A 13,724-nucleotide genomic window follows, 5' to 3' on the forward strand; every position below is an offset into this window, starting at 1 on the left:
CCTAAGACTTCAAACTATAAAACTGCTCCTGGAAAACACTGGGGAAACTCCGGGAGACATTGGGGTAGGCAAAGACTTCTTAAATAAGACTCCCAACACACAGTCAATAATTCCCAAAATAGACAAGTAGGATTACATCAGACTAAGAAGTTTCTTCATGGCAAAGGACACAGCGATTAGTGTGAATAGACAGCCCTCAGAATGGGAAAATATTTTTGTAAACTAGGCATCAGATAAGCAACTCATAACCGGAATTCACAAGGTACTTAAGCAGCTGTTCTGGAAAAAGATAATCAATCCTATTAAAAGATGGGAGAATGAGTGGAAAAAAACACTCTCTAAAGATGACATAGGAACAGCTAAAAGGCATAAGAAAAAATGCTCAACATCCCTCACTTTGAGAGAAATGCACATCAAAACAACAATGAGATGTCACCTAACCCCAGTCAGAATGTCTAAGTTTAAAAAAACAAAAAACGCACTTTTCCTGATTGCTAAGTCATGGAAACAACCCAAATGTCCACAAACTGATGAATTGTTAGAAAAACTGTGGCACATTTACTCGATGGAATACTATTCATACATAAAAAACAACAAAACCCTGGCTTTTGAAAGGAAGTGGATGAATATGGAAGATTTACTGCTGAGCAGAGCAAGCCATGCTATGAAGGAGAGGCATTGTCTGTCCCCCACTGTATATATACGAAGTGTCTGCACTCTATGACTGAAACTAATTGTCTAAAGGATATAGAAATGCAGTATATAGATGTAAATACCAGATATAGTGTGTGTGAAAAAGGAAGGTCTGAGGAAGGACATTTAGGGGAGGGACAGGGAGGCAAAACATTAATGGCACAAAGAGGTGTGGTATTACCTGTTGAAGATATTTTGTAGTTTTATCAACAGTACTAGGGAGAAATGTTCACCTGTTTAAACATCCATTTTGTAAGACAAATAATAATGTGATTGAATGTATGGAAGAAAAGGAAATGAAAACAAATAAATAAAAGAAAAAATTTTTTAAAAAGATACATAAGTTGCCTGAGGGGGGAAAAATTAAAAGTTTGATGAAAAGAATTAAAACACACACAATTAAATTCAATGATAGCCCATGTTTGTGAATTGGAAGTATTAATATTGTCGAAGTGTCCGTACTACACCAATACTACCCAAAATGATCTACAGGTTCATTGTAATCTCTATCAAAGTTAAAACAAAATTGTCACAATTTAAAAAAAAAAATCTGAAATTTTGTATGGAACTAAAGAATACACTAAAAACTAAAGTATTCTTGAAAAAGAACAAAGCTAGGGGCATAACAATTCCCCAATTTAAATTATATCACAAATCTATTGTAATCAAGGTAGCATATGCTATTTTAATAAAAACAGACAAGGCAGTGGTACAGAACAGAAAGCCTAGAAATAAACCTATGCATATAACAAATTAATCATTGACAAAGTCAGCAAATACACATACAAAAGAATGGTCTTTTTGATAAATTATTCAAGGAAAACTGGATATCCACATGCCAAAAAAAGAAAAAAAAATGAAAGAAAGTAACTGGATTACTTTACACTATATAAAAAAACACTCAAAATATTAAATACACATAAGACCTGAAACTGTAAAATACCTAGAAGACAATATAAAGGAAAAGTTTCATGATTTTGATCTAAAAACTTATATTTTTCAAACATGACACAAAGGCACAGGCAACAAAAGTAAATATGCACAAATAGAAATATATTGAACTAAAAAGTTACACAGCAAAAAAAAGTCAACAAAAGGCAACCTATAGGATAAGAGATAATGTTTGCAAGCCACATATTCAATGAAGGATTAATCTTGAAAATATATGAGAAAGTCCTACAATAAAACAAATAACCTGATTTTGAAAACTAGGGAATGGATCTAGTCAGATGTTTCTCAAAAGAATACATACAAACTGCCAATATGTATATGCAAAGTTAGTTAACATCATGAATGATGAAGAAAATGTATGTAAAATCACAATGAGATATCACTTCACACCTTTTAAGATGGCTATTACTTTTTCTTTTTAATTTTTTTCTTTTTATTTCAATTTGTTTTATACATTCAATCACATGTTCTTAGCTTACAAAGAGAATATTCAAACATGTGTACATTTCTCACCAATGCAATCAATAATATTATAAAGTTAGATAATAATCCATTTCTTTGTCCCATAAATGCTTTGCCTATTTTTCCCTTTAATGTCTTTCCTCAGACCCTTCCTTCACATGCCCTCTTCCCTCACTATATCTGTATTAACAACCATATACTAAGTTTCTATAAACTTTAGTCATTCAGTTTCAGCCACAGTGTGGACACTTGGTATATATTAAATGAAGACATATAATATCTCTCCTTCCTAGCCTGGATTTCTTCACTCAGCATTAAGTCTTTCATATTCATCCACTTTCAGTCAAAAACCAGGGTCCTGTTGTTTTTTATGGCTTAGTAGTATTTCATAGAGTATATGTGCCATACTTTTTCAATCCACTCATCTGTTCATGGGCATTTGGGTTGGTTCTATGTCTTAGCAATTGTGAATAATGCCAGAATAAACATTGATGTTCCAAGCACTTTTCTGATTGAGAATTCTGTCTTTGGGTAGATATCAAGAAGTGAGACTGATAAATCATATGGTAGTTCTATTTGTAGATCCGTGAAGAATCTCCAAATTGTTCTCCACAGTGGCTGAAAAAATTTACATACCCACCAGGAGTGTAGGAGAGTTTAGCTTTCACCAACTCCCACCAGAACTTATCCTTTCTTCTCTTCTCTTCTCTTCTCTTCTCTTCTCTTCTCTTCTCTTCTCTTCTCTTCTCTTCTCTTCTCTTCTCTTCTCTTCTCTTCTCTTCTCTTCTCTTCTCTTCTCTTCTCTTCTCTTCTCTTCTCTTCTCTTCTCTTCTCTTCTCTTCTCTTCTCTTCTCTTCTCTTCTCTTCTCTTCTCTTCTCTTCTCTTCTCTTCTCTTCTCTCTCCTTTCTTCTCCTCTCCTCTTCTCTTCTCTTCTCTCTCCTTTCTTCTCCTCTCCTCTTCTCTTCTCTTCTCCTCTCTTCTCCTCTCTTCTCCTCTCTTCTCCTCTCTTCTCCTCTCCTCTCCTCTCCTCTCCTCTCCTCTTTTCTTTTCTTTCTTTTCTTTTCCCTCATAGTCATTCTAACTGGGGTGAGGTAGTATCTCATTGTGTGTGTGTGTGTGTGTGTGTGTTAGAGAGGTTTTTGCTATAGGGTGCATGTGCTCACCAGAAAAGCAGAGAGATAGAAAACAAGAAATCTCTCGGTAGTGGGGATGGCCATGCCGCAATCCCTTCTCCTCCATTCTCCTCTCAGGATCTTGGGCATGCATGCACACACATGCTGCCCCCTCTCCCATCTTTTAATAGGGTTTTCTTTTTGGGGGGACAACTGCTTGAGTTCCTTGTGTCTTCTGGTTATCAGTTCCTTATCTGATGCATAGTTTACAAAAATATTTTCTCATTCTGAGGGCTGTAGATTCACACTAATTATTGTGCATTAGCCATGCAGAAAATTTTAAATCTGATGTAATCTCACTTGTCTATTTTTAGGATTACTGACTGAGTTTTGGGGGTCTTATTGAAAAAGTCTTTGCCTACCCCAATATCTCCCAGAGTTTCCCTAGTGTTTTCCAGAAGCAGTTTTATAGTTTGTGGTCTTATCTTTGGTTGAGATTTTTGATACACTTTGAGTTGATTTTTTTTCAGTGGTGAGAGGTAGAGGTTCAGATTCATTTTTCTGCAGCTGGATATCTAGTTTTTCCAGCACCATTTACTAAAGAGGTTTTTCTTTTCTCACTGAATTGGCTGGTACCCTTTATCAAAAATCAGTTTGTTGTATGCTTGGGAGTTTATTTCTGGAATCTCTATTCTGTTCCATTGATCCACATGTCTGTTTCTGTGCCAATGCCATGCTGTTATGATTGCCACAGCTTTGTAGTATTGCTCGGGGGTTAGTTAGTGCCATGTCACCCACTCCACTCTTTCTGTGCAGGATTGCTTTGGCAATGTGAGGTCTTTTATGATTCCAGAAAAATTGTATGATTGTCTTTTCTGGATCTGTGAACAATGTCTCTGGCACTTTGATTGGGATTTTGTTAAATATGTAGATTAATTTGAGTAGAATTGCTATTTTGGTTGTATTAATTTTTACAATCCAAAACTTGGGTCTGACCACTGTTTTGTGTCATTTTCAATTTCATTTTTTTAGCTTCTCATAGTTTTCCTTGTGGAGGTCATTAACTTCTTTGGTTAGGTTTATTCTTAGTTATCTAATACATTTTGTGGTTATAGTGAATGGAATTCTTTTTCAGTTTTAAGTCTGTCTGCTGTATGTATATAGAAATACTATACATTTCTGCATGTTGATTTTGTATCCTGTAACTTTACTGTATTCATGTATTACTTCAAGGAATATTTTCATGGATAACATTGGGTCTTCTATACCATCATGTCATTTACAAATAAAATTTCACCTTTTATTTTTCTATTTGAATGCCTTTTATTTTATTCTCTTTTCTGATTGTGTTGACCAGGACTTCCAGTACTCTATTGAAAAGGACTAGAGGAAGTGGGCATCCTTATTTTGTACCCATTTTTAGTTAAAAATATTTCAGCTTTTTTCCATTTTGGATGATGTAAGCTATGGGTTTTTCATAGATAGCTTTTTCTGTGCTGAGAAATAACCCTTTTATGCTCATTTTTCTGAGAGTCTTGATCATGAAATGATGTTTATCATTTAAAATGCTTTTTCTACATCAATCGATAAACCATAGGTTTTTTCTTTCTTTATGTTAATATTGTATGTTACATTTATGGTTTTATATATGTTGAACCAACATTGCATCCTTGGAATAAAGCCTACCTAGTCGTGATGTGTAATCTTTTTTATATGTTGTTGGATATGAGTTGCTGGTATCTTGTTGAAAATTTTGTATCTTTATTCATCAGATATATTGGTCTATAGTTTTTATTCCTCGTCTAGTTATGATCTGTTTTAAGTATAAAGGTGATGGAGGCTTCATAGAATGAATTTGGAAGAGTTTCATTCTTTTGGATCTTTAGAAATAGCTTGATCAGAATAGGAGTTAACTCTTCTTTAAAGTTTTGAAGAAGTCAGAGGTGAAACCATGAGGACCAGGGCTTTTCTTTGTTGGGAGGTTATTTATTACTGATTCAATCTCCTGACTTTTATGGGCTTATTCAGACTTTCTACATCCTCCTGGTTTAATCTTGGTAGATATATGTGTCCAGAAATTTGCCCATCTTATCCAGATTTTCTTGTCTGCTCGCATATAGTTCTTCATAGTAACCTCTCATGATGTTTTGTATTTCTATTATATCTGTTGTTATATTGCCTGCTTCATTGCACATTACCTGGTTCCTTTCTCTAGTCTTCTTAGTAAGTCTCCTGAGTGGTGTATCAATTTTGTTTCTTTTCAAAGAAACAGCTTTTACTTTCATTTATTTTCTATGTAGTTTATTTATTTTCTATTTCATTTACTTTTGCTCTGATCTTTATTATTTCTTTTCTCCTGGGGTTTTTTTGGATTTTTTTTTCTGTTGCTTTTTAAATTCTCTCGTACAATATTAGGAGTTTCAGTTGCTTTCTTTCCATCTTATTCTTATGTGCACTAATTGCTATACACTTCCCTCTTATGACTGCCTTGGCAGTGTCCCAAAGATTATGGAAACTCATGACCTCATTGTCATTCGCTTCATAAATCTTTTTATTTCCATCTTAATTTCTTCAGTAGTTTTAAAGTCATTCAGAATTAGTTTATTTAGTTTCCATGTATTTGCATTTTTTGAGGATTTTTTGAACATTAGTATCAAGTTTAATTCCATCATGGTTGGATAAGATGCTAGATATAGTTCCTATGCTTTTGAATCTGTAGAGGGTTTCTATGTGCTCTATCATGTGTTCAATCTTCAAAAAGGTTCCATGTGGGGGGAGGGTAGGTGAAAAAAAGTGTAACTCATGTTTTTTGCATGGGAAGTTCTATTGATGTCTGTTAAGTCCATTTGATTTATGTTATCATGTAGATCTTTTATCTCTTTACTTATTTTTTGTCTAGATGATCTATCCAGAGGAGATAATGGGTGGTTGAGGTCTACAACAATTAGTTGCAGTCTATCTCTCCCTTTAGACCTAACAGCCTTTTCTTCATGTATCTGGGTGCTCCTGATTTAGGTGCCTAGATTTTTATAAGCATCATAAATTAATGATGGATTATCCCTTTCACTATTATACAGTGCCTTTCTTTGTCTCTTAAAACAGTTTTTGTTTTAAAGCCTATTTTGTCAGAAATTAGTGTTTCAACTCCAGCTCCTTTTTGGTTCCCATTTGCACTGAATATCTTTTCCTAGCCCTTCACTTTTAGTCTTTGTATTTCTTTATCCATGAGTTGCGTTTCTTGTAGACAACAGATAGAGAGTTTCTGTTTTTTATATTTATTCAGCCAGTTTGTGTCTCTTGATTGGAGAATTTATCCCATTAACATTTGATGTTATTATTGATATTTCCATACTGGTCCCTACCTTTAAGTTGGCCATTGTCTTGGTTGTCTTTTATTCCCTTATATCTATCTGTTCATTCTTTAGTTTTCCTGGAAGAAGACTCTTCACAGTCTTGTAGAGCTGGTCTGATGTTGGCAAATTCTCTCAGGTTTTGTTTGTTTTAGAAGATTTTAATCATTTTTTCCCATATGAAGGGTAATCTTGGTTGATATAATAATCTTGGTTAAAATTGTTTCTCTCTTAACACTTTCAATATATCTTCCAATTCTTTTCTTGCTTGCATTGTTTCTGTTGAAAGTTCCACTGTTAGCCTAATGAAATAATCTTTGTAAGTCACTTGTCATTTCTCTCTTGCCAATTTTAGTTTATTTTTTTTTTCTGTAATCTTGCCCAGTCTGGCTAAGATGTGCCTTTGGGAAGATTTTCTTGGGTTGATTCTATTTGGAGTTCACTGTATTTCTTAGGTCTGGATGTGTGAGTGCTTCTCTATACTTGAGAAGTTTTCTTCTTGGATTTTGTGGAGTAGATTTTCCATGTCCTTATTAGTTTCTTCACCTCCTGGGATACTGATTATTTGGATATTTGGACATTTAATGGAGTCTAGTGTTTCTTGTATATTATCCTCTTGTTTTTTAATTATTTTCTCTATCATTTTGATGCTTTTTTCTAAGTCACTGTTTTTATCTTCTATGTCGGTGATTTGATCTTCTAAAATTGAATTTTAATACTTTCAAGACAGTTTTTGATTTTATGTATTACAGACTTTATATGTAATAATTCCATCTGATTCTTTCTTAGATTGTCCATTTTTTCTTTCATAACATGGAAGAACTTTCTAATCTCCTGTTCTAATATTCTAAATTCTTTCTCTGACATTTTGGTATCAATTTCTGTTTTTTTTTTTTTCTTTTTGATTGAGTGGAGTTATTGTGTTCTTTTGATGTAGACCTATTTCTTGGTTTATTCAGACCTGAGGCTCTTCTACTTCTAGCCATGGGGAGATGTATTCACTTTTGGATACCTTTTTGGAGAATGTTTTTTGGTCTGGGAACAAGTGTGCTTCCCTTTTACTTTGGACTGATGTGTGTTGAAGTCTCTCTTCTGCTGTGTTTAGCAATGTGGTCTCCACCGGAGGAGTTCTCTACTCAGCTATCTGAAGAGCAGATTTTCCTTTTATGCAGATTTTTAAGTAAAAGGGAAGATCTCAAGGAGCATCGCAGTACTAGGGTATTTTAAAACTGTGATTCTAGGCCTGTCTGCCCCCCTGTCGGTGTGTGGCAGATAAGCAGGAGATGAAAATTTAAGAGGGAATAAAAAAGAGTATAGAAGAGAATAAAGAAAATGTTGCATGCCACATACTACTGGCCCTGCTTCAGTTTCCTTTAGCCCTGGCAGCTGGAGATAGATGTGTGCTCTGCTGGATAGCTAGGGGCAGTTTGTGGAATCAGGAGATGTAGGTAATTAACAAATGAAAAAAAGAAGAAGAGAAGAAAAAAAGCCTATCTTTCTGACAGTGAAAGGCTCTGGGGATGGAGGAAGCTGGAGCTGGGACCACGGACCAGAGACAAGCCTTGCCTCAATTTCCTTTAGGCCTGGGCTCTGGAGATAGAAGTGCGCTCTGCTAGATAGTTGCAGGCAGTCCTGTGTGGTGAGAAGTAGGAAATTAACAAAAGAAAGTAGAAAAATAGAAGGAAAAAAAGCCTACCTTGATGACAAGAAAGAGCTCTGGGGATAGGGGAAGCTGGGGCTAGGGCCAAGAGCCAGCAACAGGACCTACCTCAGTTTCCTTTAGGCCAGGGGTCTGGAAATGGGAGTGGGCTCTGCTGGACAGTTGGCTGCAGTCCTTGATGATAGGGAAGTGCTCTGGGAATGGAGGAGCTGATGTTGGAACCAGGCACTAGAGACAGTCCCTGCTTCAGTTTTCTTTAGGTCAGTGGTCTGGAGATGGAAGTGGGCTCTGCTGCAAGATGGCTATTATTAAAAAGTCAAAGATAATAAGTGTTGGCACATATTTGGTAGGATATAAATTGGTACTGCCACATGATAAGCAGTATGGAGGTTCCTCATAAAATTAAAAATAGAATTACCAAATAACACCACAATTCTTCTGGATATATCCAAAAGAAATAAAGGTACTATCTGGAAGACATAAATACACTCAATGATTCTTGAATTATTTTTCACAATAGCCAAGATATAGGAAAAAGCTGGGGTCAGCAGATGGTGTAGCAGTTACATTGTTGTACTCCTACATGGCCTACCATGGTGTGACTTGAATTGTGGACCTGGTGGCTTGAAAATCACACCAGGTACATATATGCCTGCATGCTCAAGATCCTGGAAAGAATGGAGAAGGGATTGTGGTGTGCCTATTTCCCCGGGGAGTGATTTCTCACTTTCTCTTTCACTGTGTCTGTCTCTCTCCCTAGAGTGAGTACATATTCCCTAAGGCAAAAATCTATTTAAAAAACAAAAGAAAGAATGAAGAAGAAAGAGAAAGAAAAAAAGAAAGAAAAGGAAAGAAGAAAGCTAAGAGCCTGACAATGGATAAATGTAAGTGGTACTTATAAATAATGAAATATTAATAAGCTCTAAAAGAGAAGCAAATCTTGACATTTTCAAGAACATTGGTGAACCTGAAAAAAGTTAGGGTAAATAAAATAAGAAAATACAAAAGGACAAACAGTATGATCTCACATACAAGAAGAATTTCAAAAAAAATTAACTCATTGTAACTGCAGGCAGATAAGTTGTTATGCAGGATTAGGATATTGAAAAAATGGAGTAATATCAGTCAAAGAATATAAACGTTCAATTATAAGATGAAAAAGTTTTGAATTCCTAATGTATATCATGAGTGTAGTTAATAATACTGTATGTTATACTTGAAATTTGCTAAGAGTTTAGATCTTAAGTTTTCTCACCACACACATTAAAAAACACACAGTAAGTATGTGAGTTGGTGGATATTTTAATCTGATTATGTTATTTTTTTTTGCTATACAGACACACATTATATATATATATATGTATATATACATATATGTACATAATCAGAACATCACATTGTACACCTTAAATATATTTTTAATTCACCAATTATACTTTAATAAAGTAGGATAAATAAAATTAATTTGGAGTTTCTATGGGTCACAAGTAGTGGAAATATTCCTGAAAAGGAAGAATAAAGCTGGAAGTCTCATATTGACTTCAAAACTTACAACAAAGCTACATTATAAAACAAAACAAAGCAAAACAAAATAAAATACAGTGTGATAATAAAGTCAGCTTCACAGATTCTGATAGTGAGCCCAGAAATAAACTCTCACATTTATGATCAAATAATATTTGATAAGAGTGTGAAGACCATTTAATGGAGAAAGGACACCATTTTCAAAATATGATTTGGGAAAATTTTATCTCCATATGCAAAATGTCAAAGTTGGATACTAATTTAACACTATATAAAAAATTAACTTAAAATGAATAAAATATCTAAACAAAAGTAAACTATGAAGACTTCAAAAGAAAGGGGAAGGGAAAATATTCATATCATTGCATTTGTCAGTGATGTAAAGAATAAGTGCAAAATAAATCTAAAGTTAACAAAAGGAAGGCAATAATAGCGATTAAAGAAAATATAGAGAAGGGACCAGCAGTTAGCGTAATGGCAATGTCATTGGACTCCCACGTGGTCGACCATGGTTCGAGTGCCCGACCTGGTGGCTTCAAACACTCATGCCAGGCGCGTGTGCGTGCGTGCCCAGGATCCTGAGAGAATAATGGAGGATAGGGGATTGTGGCATGGCCATACCCCCTGGGGGATGGTTTCTCGCTTTCTGTCTCTCTCTGTCTCTCTCTTTGTCTGTCTGGAGAGCGCATACGTCCTATAGCAAAACCTCTAAAAAAATATTGAGAAGAAAAATTAATGAAATCCAATATTGACTCTTTGAAAATGTTAACAAAACAGATAAATATTTAGCTAGATGTAAAAAATAAAGTAGACTCCAATTAGAAATGAATGTAAGGACATTACTACTATGTTCACAGAAATAAAAATAACTATAAAAGAACACTATGAAAAACTATATACCAATATTTATATAACCTAGATGAAATGGACAAGGTCTCAGAAACACAAAAACTACTCAAATGGATTCAAGAAGAAACATAAAATATACAAAGTCCTATGATATGAAAAGGGCTTGCATTGAAAAAACTCACAAAACTCAAAACTCAAAAAAATATTTCAGAATCAGATGGCTTCACTGGTGAATTATATAAAACATTTGAAAGATAATTAATGTCAACAATCTAAAACCTTCCAAAAAATAAAAGAGGGGGGACACATTCCATCTCATTTCATGAGACCAGAGGCAGAAAAATACATTACAAGAAAACTGTAGAGTTAATAGCCCTTATTAATACAGATACCCAAGCTTTAATGTTACAAATCTAGAATCATAGTAAACATACTACATACCATGACCAAATGGGATTTATCACAGAAATGCAAGTGATGGTTCAACTTATATGTGAAATAAGCTATTTAATAGGATAAATGAGTAATATACCACCTTACTAGAATTTTTAAAAAATTAAGAAAAAATAAACATCTCAATTATTTAAGAAAAAAACATTTGACAAATAAAATACATTTTCTTGATAATAACTCTCAACAAACTGGAAATAGAAGGAAATTTCCTCAACATGACAAGGGGCATATGTGAAAAAAAAAAACCTCACATCTTACTCAACTGGGAGAAACTAAAGCTGTCTTTTTTAGATCAGATAAAAAAAGATAAAAATTCTCACTTTTACTATTTTAGTCAACATTGTCTTGGAGTGGTTTTAGTCAAGAAATAAAGATAAAAATTATTCTAATAAGAAAGGAAGAAATGAAATTATGTAGATAATTTAAAACTGTGCATAAAAATTCTAACATATCAGAACTATAAATTTAGCAAAATTTCAGCATACAATGCCAATATTAAAAAAATTTAGTCAAATTATTGTATACTCTCAATGACAATTCCAAAAGAAAGTTAAGAAAATAATTTCATTTAAAAGATGCTTCAAAATGATTAAAATAGGTGTGATTTAACTGAAGAGATGTTAGACTTAAAAGGTATACATCAGAAATACTGTAGGTTCAGTTCTAGACCATTATAATAAAAGGAGCCACATTTTTGTTTGTTTCCCAGTGCATATAAATTACCTCTACACTGTACCGTAGTCTATTAATTATTCAATAACATTATGCATAAAAAACAATTATGCATACCTTCTCTCTGGATCTTCTACCCAGACCACTAAAACTTCCTATATATGAACAATAAGATTGTTTTATATTCTTATCATTTGTGTGTTCATGTAATACATTTAATTTTTCTCAAAATCTTTTCCTTTGAATTCACAATTTAGCTACCTGTTTGGCGCAAAAGGCATGGATTTTGGCCTGTTTTGCTTTTGACATTCAATGCTCACTCAGTTTAATCATTTCTAGCTTTTGATTTAAAATGAGATGTGATTCTTTCCTTCACTGGAACAAGTAGAGGCCATGGTACAGTTATTCGTTGGACTCATTTCAATATTATTGTGTCTCAGTAAATAAAGAAGACCATGCAGAGAGACAGAGATGAAGGAGTGATCAGTTGGTAGAGCAGTCAGAATTTACACATTTATCGATTAAGTTCACTATCTTATATGGATACATTATGTGGTGCATCAAAATAATTATAATAGTAACATCAAAGACACTGCTCACAGATCACCATAACAAATAAAATAATAATGAGAAAGTTAAAATATTGTAAGGATTACCAAAATGTGACACAGACAAAAGTTATCACATGTTGTTGGAAAAAAAATGTTATTAACATATTCAAACCAAGGTTCCCACATACTTTAAATTTGTAAAAAATGCAAAATCTGTGACATACAACAAAGTGAAGCACAATAAATGAATAAAAATAGGTATGATTATATACATTTAAAGTCAGAAAACTTTATGGAAAGAAATCCAATTATATCTAAAATGAGTGAAAAGATAATCCTGGGTTTATGGATTGAAAGATTGGTTCAGGGCCAGACAGTGGCACATTGAGTAAACATAATGCTCTGCAAGGGAGATTGAAATATAAAGGTTATTAATTTATGCCTAGGGACCTCCGTAATTACACAAGGCACATGTGTGTTCATAACCAATGCTGGGTGAAGGTGGGGGTAAGTCACAGTGTGATGATCCTGTTGAAGGTGCTACATCTCTCTATATATCATGGAATATATTAATAAACTTCAAAAAGAAAAAGAAAGACCACATAGTTAAATGGTAGTATCACCCTCCCAAGAAATCTACAGATTAAATGTAATCCCTATAAAAACCCAGCAGTCTTTTCTTTCTGAAATAAAAATATCAACCCTAAAATTTGTTTAATTACAAAAAACCTGGAATAGTCAAAATTATCGTGAAAGATAATAATGTTAGAGAACACACATTTCTAAATTTCAAAAGTCAATAACAATCTACAGTAACAAAAACAGGGCGTTAGTATCATGTGTTTTATGTATAGACATATAGATAAATGGCATATAATTAAGAGTTCAGGAAAAAGTCCATATATGGGGTAAATTGCTTTTTGACAGAAGTGTCGAGATCTTTCAAAGGGAAATTATAGTTCTTTCAACAAATAGTGCTGGGACATTTGGATATCCTTATATGAAATAATAATACCTTACATCACACAAAAATTAATGCAAAATTGAATTACGTGCATTTTATTGTTTGTTTATTATAATATTTTGACATCTTTAAAACTTTACTTGGGTTGGCTCATAGCCTAGTTGTCATTGGAAGCTAAATCCCACATTTCTAACTATAGTTGTAGTCCCTGCCTCAGCAGCTTGAAAAACTCCCCTGCCATGTAAGTTTACATACTCAAAATCATAGGAGATGGAGAAATGGAGAACGGATTGTGATTTGAGTATACCTTATTGGTAGATGTATTCTCCCTTTTGCTCTTTCTCTGTCACTTTTTCTTTGTCACTTTGTCCAAAGGGAAAGAAAATAGAAAACAAATCAAAGTCCTAAATATAACAACAAAAAATCAATTAAGAGAAAGCATAGAAGTACATCTTTGTGTTCTTTTTTTTTTTTTTTTTTTT

This window comes from Tupaia chinensis, unplaced genomic scaffold (genome assembly GCF_000334495.1).
Source record: "Tupaia chinensis unplaced genomic scaffold, TupChi_1.0 Scaffold000034_1, whole genome shotgun sequence".
In the NCBI taxonomy this organism is placed as follows: Eukaryota; Metazoa; Chordata; class Mammalia; order Scandentia; family Tupaiidae; genus Tupaia; species Tupaia belangeri.